At 31.7% G+C, this 7361-nt stretch overlaps 1 non-coding gene across 1 annotated transcript; it reads right to left on the bottom strand.

Moving 5' to 3' along the window:
• Positions 1-4501: 4501 nt before the first annotated feature.
• On the bottom strand, positions 4502-4661 carry LOC129053524 (U1 spliceosomal RNA). Its single transcript, XR_008518313.1, has one exon. It is a non-coding gene; the product is annotated as a U1 spliceosomal RNA (small nuclear RNA).
• Between the last annotated feature and the right edge of the window lie 2700 nt (positions 4662-7361).

Raw genomic sequence — 7361 nt, 5'->3', positions numbered from 1 at the left:
AATTTTGGTAATGTTTATACTCAAGATCTTTATTATTGTTATATTTTTTTTTTACTTTTCTGTACAGATATTGATAGAAACTAAATTTAAAAAATAGAATATTATAACTGTAGTAAATGGTTCTACAATTTCTTCTCTTTTTCCTTTCAGTGGGCAGAAATAGTTTGTCTTTTGGCTACTAGTTTCTCAGCACTTATCATATATAGGATTACAAAACACACACTTTCTTTCTCTTTGCTAGATCCAGTAAATTATATCATCCAAGCATCGTAGTCGTGGTAGCTTTACTTTTAGTAGAGTCTTCATATGGGATGTTCACTAATACTTCCTTAACAGCCACTATGGGAAGAAAAATTGTAATGTAAGTTCCAGTACTATAGCCCTTATGACTCCTAGGGTGTTGAATTTAACACATATAGTGATGGTTAATCATACCAGCAAGAAGCAAATGAAACAGACAGAAAATAAAATTGCAAATTAGATATCTCACCTTTGTACTTGGTTGCTTTTGCTTTATGTTGTCTTGGCAACATTCTGTGGAACATATATCTGCCTTGTTTCTTTTTCTATGCAATCAGCTTCTCCAAGGCAGGACATAGGTATTGTTTCTTTCTTTGTCACAAACCTAAGACACAATTAAAAGCTTACAGAAATTTCTTAGATACTTGTAAACAAACAGTATTTTGATTTATGGCTACAAACATCTTTTGAGTTTTGGAGCTTCTGTCTATGCTCCCCTTCCTTCCACAACTATGGTTAATAGGCATATTTATTGAGTGTTAATAATTCTGATTTAATCATGTAAATAATCTTATGTAATTTGGAAAATGCATTATTCTCAAAAGAAAATTCTGAATCCTAGAAAGACTATGTAACTTACTACCCAATCTGTACTTATTCCCCCAAAGTTACTCATGGCAGAGGACTCACTTGTCTTTACTAATGCCTACTTGACCAAACTTTACTGTATTACATCTAGTGTATATTATTATTTTATTACTCTTTTATAATAACTTTTCTGTGAACTCAGTTATAATAGTCCATGTTTGAAATAAGCAATAATCATAAAAATTAATAAATAAATTAAGTGCTTTGAAAATTAGGAGCCTAAACAGTATATCACTTTATTCAGTAACATTTGGTATTTGTTGTAACATCTTTCCTTGTATTTATAAAGTTAAATTAGTGCATTACTGATTTCTTTTGGTCTTTAATGTTGGTACCCAAGATAATTTACTAGAATAGTTTTATTAATTTGAAGACAAACCAAAGCTAAGTAAGATAAGAGACAGAAAAGAGTACAATATTAATGTCCTAAGACAGCCTCAAGACATCTTTGTTCATTTAGCTGTTTCCAAACTACAGTCCTATGTACCCAAGGAATTTTGGTAACAGTTAAGGTAAATTTTATGAAAGTGATTATTTCAGTTTCATAAAAACCTCAATAAATTGACTAAACATTACTCAGAAAAAGGCTTCATATAAAGGACATTATGTTAAGTGAAATTAACCAGGAAATATAAAGACAAAGATTGCATCTTTTTATTTATATGTGAGAAATAACAAAGATGATCTCACGGAGGTAGAAAATAGAATGACAGATTATTATAGACTGTGAAAGATATTGAGCAAACAAATAAGTGAGTTAGTTGATGGGTAAAAAATACAGTTAGAAGGAATAGGTTCTAAAGTTTGATTGTATAGGAGGGAGAATATAGGTATGAATAATTTGTTATAGATTTCAAAATAACTAGAAGTTTAGATGTGGAAAGCTGTTTACACAAATATGTCAGTAATAATTTCAGGGGTGCATTAAAGAAGGACATGTTGATTTCCATTTGAAGAATCCTCTCCAGGATGATTGGGAGGTGATTAGAACCAGGAAAACATGATGCATTCACTTGAGGTAGCAAACTTATAGAGATGCAGCAGTAATACAGAGATAAGATTAATCTACACATATTTCTCTTACACTCTCTAAGGAACAGAAATTCCAAAATCTAAGTCTAGGCCAGAAGAGAAACATAGACTGCAAATAACAATAGGCCAATTAGGAAGGGCCATAACATAGTTGGATTACAATGTACCAATATCAGTAGCCCTAATGGTGTATTTATAAGTCTTGACTAAGGTAGACTGCATTTTGCATTCATAGTGGTTGATGCTACTGCTTATCTACTATAAAAAGATAAAAACATAGTATATTCTAACCAATTTGAACAAACAAATTGCTGTTCCTCAAGCTACACAACACACTTCATATCCTATTGTTTCCAACAATGGGTGTTGAGATATCACATCAAATAAAAAATTATATGAATTATTTAAAATCAGAAGGCGATTATATCTTCAGTAAACCCTATATCTAACAACAAAAGCTTTAAAATAATATAGAAATAAACTAGGAGACTTACTGCTTTCAAGGAAAATTTTGACTGGCTAGCAAAGCAGTCAGAAATCTTGGCACAATGGTGCTTCAACGTACTGTGGATTCTGATAATATGCACTTCACTGGGATAAGATGAAACCAAATTTTAGAGGCATCACTTAATAAATTCTACCACAAAAGTGCTCCAAGCACAAATATATAATCTACTATGCTTCACATATTGTGACATATGAAAATTGTGCATATTGGTTTTAATATTTTAGAATTTCTATTAAAATCTATCCATATTCTTTATCTCAACAAGAAATTAAACTATCAAACATTAAATGTGAAGAAGGTGTAGAATTAAAATCTTCTTGTTTTTGACATTTTTCACCATTTTATGTTTTTTCTGGTGATAAAAAATAAGGTTTCTGAGCAATACAGCTGTTATTCTAGGCAACTGTTGTAATTTAGGTAATTCCATCCCTTGGCTACATGAACTTGATGGGAAGTCATGCTAAATGTTACAGCACAAGACAAGCTTTAAATGATTAACCTGGCCGGGTGCAATGACTCACCACCTGTAATCCCAGGACTTTGAGAGACCGAGGCGGAGGTGGGTGGATTGTGAACTCAGGAGATCCAGAACACCCTAACACAGTGAAACACTGTCTCTACCAAAAATACAAAATTAGCCAGATGCATGCCTGTAATCTCAGCTACTTCGGAGGATGAAACAGGAGAATCGCTTGAACTCGGGGGGTGGAAGTTGTAGTGAGCCAAGATCACAAACATTGCACTTCAGCCTAGGCAACAAGAGTGAAACTATCAAAAGAACAAATGAAAGAAAAGAAGAAAGGGAGAAAGAAAGGAAAGAAATAAAGAAAGGAAGGAAGGAATGTAGGAAGGAAAAGAAATGGAAAGAGAATGGAAGGGGAGAAAAGAGAAAAGAGGGAAGAAAAGAGAAAAGAGAAAAGAAAACTGCATTACTCACATTGTGGCTAATCTTCCCAGAATATTTTAACACAAATATTTTTTTTAACTTAGAAGTGCTCATGAATGGATTTTATTTATATTTTTGGTCAGTATTTGTTCTTTACAGTAAATTTCATATTAAAGCTGGTAAAATCGTTAAGTTTTACTGCCACTGGATTTTGAGAAAGACTAAATAAATTATGCTCTTATTGAAATATCACACATTTTTATGAACTAGGACAAGGTAGTACCTAATTACAAAGAAAGTATCACAAGGGTAAAATAAAACATGATCCCACTTAAACTATTCTTCCTCCGATCATCTTGCCATAGCTGTCCTAGAAATTTTTTTTTAATTTGCAGTCACAGCTGATAAGTTACAAAATATGTAATAAAATAATAATTGAAGACCATATAAGTAAATCATCAAAATGAGTTTTGAAAAAGAAAATTATTATTATTATTATTTAACCTGCTGATACAAAGAGCCTGTTGAATGAGGATATAATGGAGCATCTTCTGTTGGAGAGGTCTTATGCCCATCTAAAACATCATGGTCAACTGGCTCCAAATTCTAAATATTTAAAAAGATTGACAATTTGATTATAAAAGTAACTTTATAACTTATATTTTATTTTCTTCTTTAGAATAAACTTTTAAGAAATGCAAGAAAGCTGACAGCTATAACATCTTTACAATTCCTGCAAATGATTTATAATTTAGGGAAAAATTCTGAATTATTTTAGCTACATAATTTTTAGCCCATTTCACACAAGCTGCTTCCAAAAGGAAATTACTTTTTAAGAACAAACAAACCATTGCTAATCATTTCACAAAATAAATATTTTTAAGGGCAATATTAATACATAAACATTGGCTTACACATTTAAAAATTACTTCTCTTTCTCCCAGATATAGTTGCTGAACTTTGGGGTCTTCCCCCAGCCACCTCATCTAGACAAAGTTCTCAAGCATTTGCAAGTGTCATCCTAGCACTATTTGATTTTTCTAATAAATAACAATTTGATGTTTTATTGTTTTTTACTGGAGGACAACAATTTTTGTAGGCATATTTAATTCTTTCCAGTATATGGTTCCCTTTCAATTTTCTACATACACTAAATGACTCAATTTTCTTTCTTTTTTTTTCCCATGTGAAAGCACAAACACAATCCTTCACTTCCACAAATTATGCAGTTGAGTTTCCCACATTTGGGGAAATTTCATGGGTCAGCCCATCTAGAGTGCAATAGATCCGCCTTGCCTTGGGAAAGCCACCTTCGTGATCATGGTGTCTCCCCTGGCAGGGAAGTATCCATTTTCTTTTTAAGACTTCCATTAGCCTTCGAAAGAAAATACAAATATAAATGTAATAGAATTCAGAATAATTTTCAGTATCAGCTTAAAATGTTAATTTCAATCATCCATGATTATTCTTTTCTAAAAGAGTTCTTAATTCTGACAGAGGCTTCTACAAAATTGTAAGAAAAAACACTATGATAAACAATGAAATGACTGCTAAATAAACCTACCATACATTTTATGCACTGATATACTCATTTTTGATAGTGACTCTTACAGTGTTCTATTGTATATAACAGCCATTCTCAGTCTTCTGGAATTTTATCATGTGCACTATGAGCTTTAAAAATAAGCAGAAGAAAATAATTTATAATATGTAGTAGTAGCTAATATTTTACTGCCTAATATGTGTCATTCAGAACAAGTTTTTGAGGTAATCTAATCAATATCAGTTCGTTTCCTAAGCGGGTAACATTAGTAAATCCATTTAACAAATAAAATATCAATTACAGTTAGAACAAATACTTCACCAATTGTTACAGATTTAGCCAGTTGAGGAGCTAGTTAGCAATCTGACCCAAATATCTGACCTCTTGGTGTACGACCAATTAAAAATATTTTGGTTAAATATACTATCCATGCATTACTACAAGCGAATTAAAAACTGTAATGCTATATTACTTTTCACAGTTCTATTTTTTATTCTATACTTAAGATTATGCTCCATGGCCCAGGCTGGACTACAGGGACAAGATGATAGCTCACAGCTCAATGAGGCCTCATACTCCAGGGTTCAAGGAACACTCCTGCCTCAGCCTTCCAACTACTTGGGATTAGACAAATGCACCACCATGTCCCACTCACCTCATTATTTTTACTAAATGTGAGTAGCATTTTATGACTTCCTTTTTAAAGAAAAAACAAAACTTACTTGGTTTTTACTCATTTCTCAGAGACCACATTTTAGAATGTAAAGCTAGAATCCCATGATAATAAAACAGTGATATTAATTGGCAGTACAAAATTGATTTCATTTCTGACAGTAAAAGAACACACACGATGAGTACAACAATTTTCAATGGCAACAATAAAAATTGCCTGATTTACTAATGATCAGTCATTTTCTTTCACAGCTGGCTAAATTGCAACATATTTACACTGCCAACTGTTTACTGTTCTTAGGAGTCAATATTAAAAATCACAAAAAAAAGACCTCTGTCTTTTTTGTCATTACCATGACAGATAAATAAAATAGTTTTTTCTCTCTACTATGTATCTTATTTAATAAAATGATATTATATTCCAAGTCAGAGGCCAGGTTTTTTTTTCTTTTTGCCATAGGAACATTTATAATATATATTTCTTTTGAAAAAGGTAATTTTTATAATCTAATTTCAGGTAAAGAATAACATGGAAAGGCTTCTTGTAACACTTAAACAATACACATTTCATATTCTTATTCTCTTAAAAATTATAATAAAGTGAAAATCATGTCATTTGCCACATTATTAATAGTATCAAAAGTTTTCATGTGAAATTTGGATTAATATTATCTTTGCCTATATTGTTATCTGCTGCCTTGAACAGTGTTGGTACTCAGCAGATGCTGATATATATCTGTTGAACACTGCCTATTGAATAGACTAAATGTTCATTAGACAAAACATTTCAAGCCTATCTTAATAAAGAGGATAATAAATTTATACATGAAACCCACATTAATCCACATCAACTATATTCCACATTATGTCAACATGTATACCTTTACTGTAAACACCTCCTTGGATGAGATGAGGCTAAGATGTGATCTAGCCTTACTTTAGAGCAAATAGAAGAAGTTACATAATAAACAATATATGAATACAAACAATTTTTAAAATGGTATAAATTAAATTTCATTGATAGGGAACTCAATGTCGTTCGTGCAACATTAATTATCTTCTTGAAATCTATGATGGTGGACCAAAGAACAATTAGAAAATTTTAATTGTTAAAATCTAATATTTCAGTTGTTTTAAATTTAAAATTATCTTTTGCCTTTAATTATTGTATTCTACAGCTTTTTAATAATTTTATTATCAGATTTTCAGTGTGCTTATTATAATGTCTATTGAGTGAAAATTGTGTGTTTGTGTGTGGGCATGTGTGTATAGAATTTCCAGATATATAGTCTGATTGTTTCTAGAAACCTATAACAATAAAACTTTGAATCTCCTTGGGCAACTAATTAGTTGGGCAACTAATTCTGGTGCAATTCTTAGGCTTATTTTACTGCAGATGACACAACTAAGAACTCTAGAAGAATGCTAAAGATTTGTGTTTAGCACAAACATAGTTCTTTAAAATTATAATTTTTCTCGAAACCAGTCTGGCCACGATTGTGAAACCCCATCTCTTCTAAAAACCAAAAATTAGCCAGACATGGTGGTAAGCACTTGTAATCCCAGCTACTCAGGAGGCTGATGCAGAGAATTGCTTGACCCCAGGAGGCAGAGGTTTCAGTGAGCTGAGATTCCACTCCTGCACTCCTGTCTGGGTGAGACAGCGAGAATTCCTCTTACACACACATGCACACACACACACAAATAATAGTAATAAAAAATAAAAAAGAAATAAAGCTCTTTTTCTTACATACCGATAGTCTAACTACTTAGATGCTACAGACTGCTTTTGGATAACTTAATGTTGTCTGTCATGACAACATTAACTTTTC

The sequence above is a fragment of the Pongo abelii genome, chromosome Y (genome assembly GCF_028885655.2).
Source record: "Pongo abelii isolate AG06213 chromosome Y, NHGRI_mPonAbe1-v2.0_pri, whole genome shotgun sequence".
Taxonomy (NCBI): domain Eukaryota; kingdom Metazoa; phylum Chordata; class Mammalia; order Primates; family Hominidae; genus Pongo; species Pongo abelii.
Note: the sequence above shows the minus strand (reverse complement) of the source record. Positions and strands in the feature narration are given on the sequence as shown.